Below are 11,951 nucleotides of genomic sequence, written 5' to 3'. Positions count from 1 at the left end.
GATTTTCGTATTTACCTGATTTAAAAGTTGCGCATTGCAATTCTTATTTACGCTTTTTAAATATCGTACATTATGACTCGTATTTACGAGATTTAAAAATCTAATATCGTGTTTTGTATTTTTGCATTTTTAAAATCGCGATTTTATTATCAAACATCGATTTTCGTATTTACCTGATTTAAAAGTTGAACGTTGCGATTCTTATTCAGGCCATTTAAATATTGAACATTGCGATTCTTATTTACGAGATTTAAAAAACCAATTTCGCGATTTGTATTTACGAGCTTTTAAAACCCTATGTAGCTACCCCAGCTTAAAATCCAATGTCGTGATTCGTTTTTGCGGTTGTAATATCGCGCGATTTTAAAATTATGCATCTTGATCTAAAAATTACTCATCATGATTTGTATTTTCGCATTTTTTAAATTCGATGTAGAATTTTATATGCACGTGATTTAAAAGCCTCATATCGGGATTTATAATCATATAGATTACAAGTTTAAACAAAAATTAGACAAAAAAAGTGCGATTTATATATATTGAATTTCCTCTTCTTGGATTTCCTCTTTTTTACTTTCTGACTACTCTCATCATTGCTGTTAGCATTTTAAAATGACTTTGCACTAGCATTGACTGTTTTGTATATTTAAAAAATTTAATTGAATATCAAAATGTCATTTTCCTGGCATGTCCCAAACAATATTTCCAATAATAACTAGCTTCAAAACTTCCCATACATTTTTCAAGATTAAATTTTTTTTATCTTATCCTATGTAAGCATTTCTAGAATATACGCAGAGGGTATTGTTTACTTAAAGTAAGAGCAGAGGGTATTGTTTACGATTGTTTACTTGGTCCGAATTGTCATGCTTCGTAAGAATCACCCATATATATATATTTGCAGAAAATATAAATCCAAAATAAATTATCTGGCATGAAATCGATAAGAATATAATAACAGGAATAATCCGAAGAGCAGTAACAGGAAATAGTAAATAATCCAAACAGCACCTAAAACTTCGCAAAAGAAATAGCACAAAAATAGAAATAGATTTTAAGGCACTGACAGAAACGCACGGTAGCATGATCAGGGGCTCCCACACTGACGACACCATGTCGTCAGTGTGGGAGCAGTTTCTGTGGTTCACAGTAAAATACCACAAACAACTGCCCTAAGAAAGAAAAGATTACTCTTCTATTCAGAAATTCGTTTTTAATTACCATTCTTTGTCCAGTAGCGTAAACAATAAAACGTGCCCTAAATAGATCGGGTTGGCTTTTTGAGTTATGACCTTGTGCCTCCTGTAATTTGATACCTAAGCCCACAGCAATTCGGACCCAAAATAATTCAATGCTTATGTCAAATAGCAAAAACTTATATGGAATTAGCCCACATAGTTGTTTTACTCAGAGAGAAAAACCTGCCACGGTTAGCCCGACGCCAAAGGGATTCTAAACCCATGATCCGTATACTACTGAGGATATTTTACGAAAGCATTGTGGTAGGTGCGAGCCTGGAGCAGAAGTCGTATCAACCAGCCAACGCTGGTATTCGATTCTGGGTCACTTCATTGGGAGAGAAGCACTCTATCCCTTGAGCCACTTATTTTTATTTTATTTTTTTTTTAATTACGAATAAAATTTATTTATAATATAATTTCTTTCTTTACAGGCATCTCTGCTGAATGTGAGGATACGCCGTAATGGTTGTTATGCTTTTCTTGTGTGAGTAACATTTTATTCTTTCAAATATAAATGTATCAGTGATGAATACATTTATATTACCATTCATATTATAGTATGTATTTGTGATGTTATATATATATCAGTGATGAGAAACATGCATCAAAAGTTTTATTGTTTTTACTAAAATTTAGTAATTTTACTTTATTGCACCATCTATTATTTAGTTGGAAAATTAAATGACCAGTAACCAAAAACGACAATTAAGATCCCAGAAGGACTAACAATAATTTGGAAGTCTTCATATTCATACCCTTGAAGTAAACGCAAATAGATCTTTAGCTTTTTTAATATTCATTTTATTTAAAGCTTTAATGTATTTATTGCTTAACATAAATCCAATTAAATAAATTATGATGGTTAAACAGTAAAAAGTGTTGCACAAATAAAAAATTTTTGATCCAACTTTTTTGAGTTGAGCTCACAATCACCCCTGATAGAGGGTATTGAACGGCATACTCCGAACAGTTTGGAGCTGGTCCCAAAAGCTCCGTGGCGAGGAATTTAGCCATTCTTATCAGTGGTAGTGAATTAAAACAGAATTCTTTTAAACAAATAGAATTAAAAAAAAATTATAAGAACTAAGGGATTCGTCTTTCGAAGTGTTTCGTAACTGCCGGTCCGCAAATATTATTACCTTGAATTTTTTAAAATTCATTTTAGAATGCAATAAGACTTTTTCCCTCTATTTATTATCAGAAAGATAATTCAATGGGTTTTCTCTCTTCAAGACTGATCGTATATAACTGAAGGAAACACCGAATTTTAATCCAATTTTTTTCCTTTAGTATTGAAGTTTTGTTACAAGGGTGATTCTCACGAAATATGACAATTCACTGTCCCTTGCCCTAAGATCTAACACTATAATACTAAAGAAACTTTAAAAAAAATAATTTATAAATAGCATTGCTGTTAGCATTTTAAAATGACTCTGCACTAGCAGTGACTGTTTTGTATAGTTAAAAAATTTAATTGAACTTCAAAATGTCATTTTCCTGGTATGTCCCGAGCAATGTTTCCAATAATAACTAGCTTCAAAACTTAAATTTTTCAATATCTAATTTTTTTTTATCTCAACCGGTGTAATAAGCATTTCTGGAATATACGCAGAGGGTATTATTTACAAAAGCTTCGCTTAAAATAATTTTTTCTGTCAATAATTTGTTTGTCCCAAGAAAATCTGTCATATTCCTGGCTGCTTTTATTTAGTGGTTTATAACCGAAATAGATAGAGCCAGCAATCAATATCTTATGTTAATAGATTGATTAGATGCCCTCCTATATGAACATGTCTTGTTGCATGAATAAAGAACCAATTTTCTGGTTCAAAATTTATTTCAAAAATTTTTTCAATGTGGGTAGGTTTTTGTGTTGTCATTTTCCTGGTTTTTTGAAATCATTAATAAGTAAACTACATAGATTTACGAACTAAGGTAGACAACGTTAAAGAGCACAAAAATATTAATTTTACATAGATTTATCTATGTAAAATTAATATTTCTATTAATTTTACATAGATTTATCTGAGTTATTTTAAGAAATCCTGTTATTTTCTGCAGAATATAAACGTCTTAGGCCAAAATATTAAATTAAAGTTATATGTTATAAAATGACAAATTTGTGATTATCCTGGCTGTCATTTTCCTGGCTTATGAATGCCAGAACATTGAAGTATCACCAGATTTTTTTTTAACTGCTAGTACTGTAAGGAGGGAAAGCAAATATTTACCTAATACCAAGTTTATGTATGATTGTAATATGCTTGAGTGTAATCGAAGTTATTTATTTATCTAATGATTATTATACACAATTTTATTCTGTGCATATCAGCAAAAAAATTTTTTTTGATTCTTCCTACAGTGGATAAAAAGAATTAATTTAAGCAATTTATGGTCCATCTAACATAAAGGCTTAAGTTGAGTTACTTACTATTAACTTAAAATTACTGTTTTTTAAACTTCAAAACTAATCTGTCATTTTCCTGGCATTCAAGATATGATGAATTTCTATTGTATTTTGTTTCTCGAGCAAATGTCAATAAACTACACTGCTGCCTGTAAGATATTAATAAGTGTAACTAAGGAAGTATACAAAAAAATTTTTAGATTATTTTGAGGACTTTAAATTTGAAGTAATTTTTTGATCCGAATTGTCATGTTTAGAAAGAATCACCCATAAATGCATACAAGAGAACAACTTTGAAATTAAGTTGACTAAGTTTTTTCTTCCCTTGGAAATTTGAGGCCCCTTAAATTTGCCTAGTCTACTTTTGTAGTAGTTAGGCCCTGAAAATAACCTTTTTTTTATCGCTCTAAAACTAAAACTTCGTAAATTTCTACTAAAATGGTTCTTTTTTTTTATGTGCATTGTTTTCATTCCTTTCTAATTTGCACATTTCTGTAGTGCAAATTCGTGCAAGCACTCTTCTTGCACCAGTTCTTTAAGTGAACACAGTCGGAATTGGAGAATGTGGTGAAGTTGCAAGGGAAAACCTTTCTACCTGATTCTATTATTTATTTCACACGGAGCGAAATGGAAAATGGGGTTACTAAAAATAGTCCTGTCGGGATGTGGAAACGTTTCTTTCCCTCCCCATCTCTGACTCTCTTGGAAGAAGAGAAAATGTTCTTGGAACCATCATAGCTGAGGTGTTGTCGATAAATGTAGATTCCACCATCCTCGAACGAAATTGACATTTTTCTGAGAATTTTGTTAGATTTTACCTGGCACCCTGGACTAGGAGTGTATCTTTTGAATATTTCCTTTATCGAATTTCCAATCATTTCTAAGATCGATGATTTTCTTTCTTTTTATGTATGTTTTTTTCTTCTTCTTCCTAATGGGAATGTGACGGATGGAATGATAAAAGTGCTATTTGATCGTCACATTTCTAACCGATTCAGTTATATTTAAAAACGGACATTTTTTTCTCTTCGTGTGTCTGTCTTGCTGTAAAAAAAAAAATATGCATATATATAAATTGCGTATTTATTCCGTTGGCTAAACATTTTCTGTTATCGTTTCTGTTGCTGCTGATTGATCTCAATCTGGGGTTGGAGGAACCTCAAACGATTTAAAATTCGATAAAAAGAATTTAGACATATGTGTTTTATTGGACATTTGTGTTTTATTGGTATAAGCTGACTCCTAATGGTGGTGTTGAATTGTAACTCATAAAAAAAATTTTTCGTCTTAATGTTTCTTTAATTTTTTTTTCCTTCACGGTTGGAGAGGTTTGATGAAGAAGGTGTTAAGTGACATATTGTTCGTTCTATTTTTAGAAAGTATATAATGCTCTTTTCATACAGTTGAACATGTTTTTAATCCAAAATTTTTTAACTTGTGTTGTGCAGAATGTCACTTATTGTTTCTAAGCTCTTTATAGTATACTAACTATTGTATAATAATAATAGACTGTTATAATAAATAGATAATTTATAATAAATAGATGATATATAATAAATAGATAATATATAATAAAGACTATACAATGTATATAATGGACAATGTATTAAAAATTAGACAGTATTGTAACCTGACTACTTATTGTCATTCACTGATCTGCTAGGTCTAAAATTGCTTATATGTAGTTTTTATTTTTTTATGACTGTCATCATGAAAGATAATTTAAAAAAATAAAATAAAAGCTAGTAGAGAGTCAATTTCAACATCAAATGTACGAAAATAACGCTTTCTTACCGGATTTAAAGATTTAAGTGTTAACAATGCATACTTCATAAATATATATATTAGTGTCTGTATATATAAACGTTTCAAAAATCCTTGAATGAGTTATTCCCCCCATTGAAAACAGATTCTTAAAAGGAAAATCTTTTTCATCATCTTATTATTAAGTATAACTTCTTGCAAATTTTTAGGGATTTGTAATGTTTAATATTTAAAACCATGATATATCTGTGATGATGCTATCACAATACACCCAAATTTGAAACAGTCTTGCTCTCTTCTAAATCTGAAAACATTAATTTTCAACGGTGCCTTGCACCTAGTTTATCTTAACTACAACCGAGAGTTATCTTAACTTAACCAAGCCGGTTCCCTGGATGGACGCTATCATTCTTTGATTCTAAGTGTGTTTACACTCGGTGTTGGTGAGCGAGAAAAGGTTGGTGTAAGATCCTCTTTCCTTCTCTGCGTGCTCGTTTTCTGATTTTCATGATTGTCCATAGATTGTTAAGGTTGCGCATTTTATGCGAATCTAATAATTAGGATATAGTAAAATTTTATATATTGATTTTTGAGATATAACCACCCGCGCATGCAGGGAAGGAGACACGTGTTCTCGAATATGAATTACACGAAAATCCAGTGCTCCTTTTCCAAAGAAGATATGTTTTGTTGAATTGTGATCTTTTCCCTTGGACCATTGTTCCTGTGGCACCACTTCTACGACACGTGCCCATGGCAGCAACACATTTCAATATCCGTGTTCCCCTCGTCTGAAAAGTTCTCTCCCCTGATTCATTCGCGTAGAAGAAATAATCTTAATTTCTACTAAAAGTGTACGTAATAGTTAGGTTTTTATGTGAAAAAATTATAAATTTACTATCAAATAAACTTACTCTTTGCGCGACACTGCTTAAATTTAGTTTTGTAAACGGTGCTTTTATTTTTAGTATTCAATAACTGAAGGTGTTTGCATGTATCTGTACTATACAATGATCGGAAAGAACTATATTCTTTGTTTTAACGATTTTACAGTTTATTTAAAACCACACACATATGCGTTTTACTTAAAAGCGATAATGATTTGCAAAGCAAAACATAAAAGATTGTCTATCACCAAACAAGGGGCAAAGCCATTAGTTTTTTTTTTTTTTTTTGAAAGTTGTAATTTTGACCCAATATGCGTAATTTTGTCTCCTTCCCGAAAATAACCTTAATTTTCCAGCTTAGATTTATCGAAGATTATTGCCACCTTGATTTTATTGAAGAATGAGATAGAGAGATTTCCCCGTGTATTAAATGCAGAAATTGTATTTTTAAAAATTTAAATTTAAGCAAGTGAAGTATTGAGTCATATGTATTTTTTTACGCTGAATGGAATTAAAGCAAATATAAGTCATTAAACAAATAATTCAAAAATTATGAATATTTTGTGTATAAAATTATCATTTTTGACGTATAGTTACTTAAGCTAAAAATTCCTATAAATTTTATTAATAATTTTTTGTTACATACTATATACAATACTAAATGTTATTCTACTGAATTCAATATTTAACTTGTTTCGGTGTTATTAAATTTAACATAAAAGTACATAGGAAAGAATATCTCACTTGTCTAGATATTAATATTTAAATGACATTCTTTTTTTTATGACGATTCAATTTACATTTGTGTTCAAAAATATAATGTTGGAGCAAATTTATTTTTCCTATGGATTTTTTCTTTCTACCTTCAACTTTTTGTGCCGTTCGTAACAGCTAATATTTATTTCAAGATATGCTAGAAAAATACCAATTACTTTTGATTTTGTGAAGAGTTTAAAGCTTATGTTAGCTTAGTCCAGGGGTGGCGAACCAATGGCATGCGTGCCATTTATGGCACGCGACACAATATTCTGGGCACGCCACCGATCACAAAATTCACTATGAAGAATATTAACAATTAAATTAAAATTCACAGAAACAAACAAAATAAAATAAACAATTGACAAAAAGAATTAACAATTTAATGCCAAAAAAATAAACAATAACTGTAAAAAAACAAGCTAACAATAAATAACTAGTAAAAAAAATTAACAGTCCTGCTTAAACTAACATCTTACAACCCAATATAAGTCATTTGTTTTCTAATCTGCAACAACAGAAGTCACACTAATGTTACTTTAGGTCGAATTACGCGTATAACTGAGACATTTCAAAATGTTCTTTTTTTCATAGTAAATAAAGAGTTTTGAGTTGAAATTATTTAGTATTAATTTTCCAATAATCAAGAAGTCAAAATTACTTGACGGCACGTCTATTACCTCATTAAATTTTTTTTGAAAAAATGGCAAGTTGGTGCATAAAGGTTCGCCACCCCTGGCTTAGTCGAAAATAATACATAAAAGGTTTAATTCTACGGGAACATTTTCATCGCATTCGCTGATGGACTCCCGTAAAATTTGCTCCTATCAGATTCGAAAAAGTAATTGCGCATGAATCTTGTTTTTTTTTTTGTTTTTTTTTGCACTAAACTAACGTTAAAAGTCGTAGTGAGTTAAGTCGTAAAAAAAGGAAATCCTAGCATTTATTGCACTACTCACTATGATACTTTATTTCAGACCTACAAACTACGAAAAAAAAAACTATAAGACTACGGAAATATCGTTACTTGTAGCGCAGTAATTCCGACCGAGGATACTATGTAAATAACTATTTACATAATGCTAAATGGTAAGTTCATGTACAAGGAGAACAAAAATGAACCTGTCGACTTAATCCATCTTTACGGCTTGCTTGAATTCAAAGAATAATTTTTTCAGTTGAAAATTTTTAGCAGACTTGTTAACTATTCTCGCATTTTACAAAAAAAAAAAGTTCATATTTCTATGACATTCATGTAGCTTGCGGTAGCCTTTTATGTATTCGATTTACACTCTAAAGAAAGTTGCTTATTTTCTTAGGTCATCATTTTTCCCGTGTTCGATTTCTTTTCTCTATAATAAGCTCATTCCGGAAATCATTAAACGCTCGCGCCTTTTCGCCAGATAACGAGCACTCCCCTTCTAATAGCAATTCCGCTATTGCTCGACATTGGAATTTTCGCAAATGAGATAAATCCTCCGGTTAATTATTGTCAAGTCCCCTTGTAGACTTTTTTTTTTTATTTGGTAAGGAAACAATGCTCCGCTCAGCTCTTGAACTCCGTATCTCCCGTTAATTGACGAGAGTTGGCCGTTCAGAAAAGTAGGGCGGAAAAAGTATAATAGTAAATGCTATAAATATACTGGTATGTGTAGTCGCATTTTTTCCCCTTACTTCTATTGAAATGAAATGCATATAACTACCTAATGATGTTGTTTCGCTTTTTATTTTTGCGAAACCGCTAGTTCCTCGAAATGAGATACATTTTAAGAACAATTATAAAATTAGTGCCAATTTTTTTTCCTTACCCTTAGAAAATGAAGTCTTAGAAAAATTGGGTAAATAAAACTACCCTATTTCCTTCCCACCCCCAAAAGAGCTTTTTTTTTTTGTATTTTTATTAAAATTATTATTCATCGTAAAAACGTTCGTTTTGATATTTAAAAACTATTAGATCGTTCAAAAAGTAATTCTGTTTTTTTTTTTTTTTTTTATTTTTTTTTTTTTTTTTTTTTTTTTTTTTTTTTTCCCTTAGGAAAAACTGGGCGCAGCATTTTTAAAAAGTGCTTTTAAAAGGTGTTTTTTTTCTATTATTAGAGGTTTGTCAAAAGTGCTTAGTTTTTTATCTTTTAAAAAGAAATTTTTACTTTTATCGTCATTCTAAATTACAAAAAATGCATGATTTTCACAATTTTCTCTGCAATTTTTATCAGAAACTAGTTATTTTATCCAAAATTGTGAATTTTATTGATTTTATGTTTATAAATTAAAAACCCACTATAGAAAAAAATAATTTTTATTACGGCACAGGTCCTAAAAGTGTTTTTTTTTAGAAAGTGATTGAAAATATTATTTTGAGTGCTTAAAAAGTACTTAAAAAATTGCTTATTTTTGTTGAAAAATCTAGCTACGCACCCTGGGAAAAGGACAATTTTCCTATCGTGAATATTTATTTAATTATATATTGTCCATTCTGGTCCATTACCTTTTGCTATCGTTCTGGACAGGGCTGGCATGACTCCACGCTCATAAAAATTTTCTTTTCGGCTAAAAAAAAAAAAAAACTGATCCAGGTAATTCTTAACTTTTTCATTTGAAGTAGAGGTTTTACCGTTTAGAAACTTTTGCAGAGACCTTAACATTGTTATAAACAACGTATTTCACTTCCCCAGCTATGATGTGCGTCATAAATGGATAATTTTGACATTTGAGAAGAAAATCACAGATGTCAAACGCGACAGCAAAATTTCTTTCCGTAAAAACACGAGGAACCCATATGTTGAGCTTTGATATTTAACCCAGGCGTTTCAAATGATCATGAAATATCGAATACAATAAATTTGATCTTTCGGCGATTTTAGGAGCTGTTGCTCGCCTTACTATATCAGTTGTAAAAATATATAATGATTATGCGGCTTAAGTGTGAAGTTGGCTCTGCGAAAAACACAAGTCCTCTTTTGGAGAAAACAAATTTACTTTAAGGACAACCTAAATTTAGTAAAAGGATTAGCCGTAACATGGCGCAATTGAGTAATTACAAGTAGCCCTTCAATCAGTTCTCATGCCACAAATCTTTAGTTTTTAATAACTTTGTCTTCTTTTAGATCATTGCTTAACTATATTTTTAACGTGATCTAATTATGTTGCTAATTATGTTATGTTACTAATTGAACTTACCTATCAAAAAATTGGTACATGGTATGCAAGGTTGTCCACCTTTCCTCTGTTATAACAGATATTTTCATAACGTTTTCTTATGTGTTATCTTGTTTCCTGTTTGACACACTGTTGTATTAAACCTTTTGTTCCGTCACTGTTAACTTCAATAAAACTGTTAGACAATGCACATGTTTGATCTTCAAATTAATACAACCAACTAAATCTTTGTAGTGTAACGCGACCAAGGTGCTTTTAATTTTTCTTCTATCTTATTATGTGTAAATAATAGTTCGGGAAATAGTAGCACTAAGTAATTTCTCTTAGGAAAATATTTTTATTTTGAGAAAGTTTGCACTATTTGTGCTTCGTCATTAATTGACATATTTTAGGTCGCCCTGGTTCATTAAATTTCAAACTATGAAAATAGCTACTTAAGTAGGTTAAAATGCGATTATTAAATCAAAAGTGAATTTCGTTTTTCTGATCACTGTATTTAAAACTGCGATTTAGCTGTAAAAAGTAAGAGGCCCTTCAATCTAAAATTCAATTTATTTGGATACATATGGATGATCAGAGAATTACGCAAGGCGGAAATTCTTTAATAAATGAGCTAACTAGGCGGATATCTCTGCAAAGCCCCACATTGATGGTATACTATTGAAAGGACCCTGCGTTGATTATGATATAGTATGTTGATGGTAAATAAAGTAGAAATTTTAGTTTTTTCCAATATCATTGAGCTATTTTTTAAAATATTTAGTTATTTAAAAATTACATATTTATCTAAATGTGATATCAGTCCTTTTTAATTTTGATTTAAACCAATTACGGAAAATCCATGAAGTAAATTTTTTTCAGTTATTTATTTATTTAGCACTGAATTTATTTATGACTAAATGTAAACAATAACAAGCTTCCTAAAACCGGAAGGAATTTAGAAAACTTCCGGTGTATCCCTCCGCTTGTGTTAGTTACGCTTACGAGGCGATGTGTGAACAGGCTTAATATTCTAGGAAGCTTTATTATTGTGATTTGTGTTAAATAAGAGTTTTCTGTAATTAATAAATTCTATCAGTTCTTGATCCTAAAACGGATTTGACAAAATTAATATCACAGCAAAAGTATTTTAAGATTTGCCATGTTTTAAGAGTTATCCCTTATTTGGCTATATTTGCCTAACATAGCACCGTTTGATATTTTTTGGGTAACGTCACAGCAAGCTTTCGGAGTCTTCAGAATTCATTTGTTGTTTGTTCTTTTAAAAGTTAAATTGAGAGAACGTGTTATATTGAACACAACTATAAGTATGATAATATTGGATGATGCGTTTTTTTTAAACCTTAGGCTTAAAAATGAGTCGGAAGTAGTAACAAAGGGGTTTTACGACGAATTTTAACCCCTAGCGACATCAGCGCTTAGCTTTACCCGGTCAATCATCCTTTGTCTGGGGAACTGGGTTCGAATCCCAGTCGATACGAATTCCGCATCCGGCTTGCGCCGACCACAGTGCTGATGTGAAATATCGTCAGTGGTAGACGGATCATGGGTTAGAGTCCCCTTTCCGTCAGGCTAACGGTGGGAGGTTCTCGTGGTCTTCCTCACTATATAACGCAAATGCGGGTTTCCATCAAAAAGTCCTCCACGAAGGCAAATTTCTCCCAATACTAGATCCAGGAGTTCCCTTGTCTTCTGGATTGGGTTTAAAATTACAAGGCTACGGAGTTGAACATTAGAAGA

The 11,951-nt window shown here is 31.0% G+C and overlaps 1 protein-coding gene across 1 annotated transcript in view; it reads left to right on the top strand.

The window, feature by feature from the left end:
- LOC107436424 (plasma membrane calcium-transporting ATPase 2) overlaps positions 1-11,951 on the top strand; it is a 174,325-nt gene that overhangs the window by 101,490 nt on the left and 60,884 nt on the right. The window contains exon 4 of the mRNA XM_043041787.2: positions 1,673-1,725. The gene's annotated coding sequence lies outside the window, so the exon portion shown is untranslated. The remainder of the gene's footprint in view (positions 1-1,672; positions 1,726-11,951) is intronic.

The sequence above is a fragment of the Parasteatoda tepidariorum genome, chromosome 2 (genome assembly GCF_043381705.1).
Source record: "Parasteatoda tepidariorum isolate YZ-2023 chromosome 2, CAS_Ptep_4.0, whole genome shotgun sequence".
In the NCBI taxonomy this organism is placed as follows: Eukaryota; Metazoa; Arthropoda; class Arachnida; order Araneae; family Theridiidae; genus Parasteatoda; species Parasteatoda tepidariorum.
The sequence above is the reverse complement of the archived record's forward strand: the minus strand, read 5'-3'. Positions and strand labels throughout refer to the sequence as shown.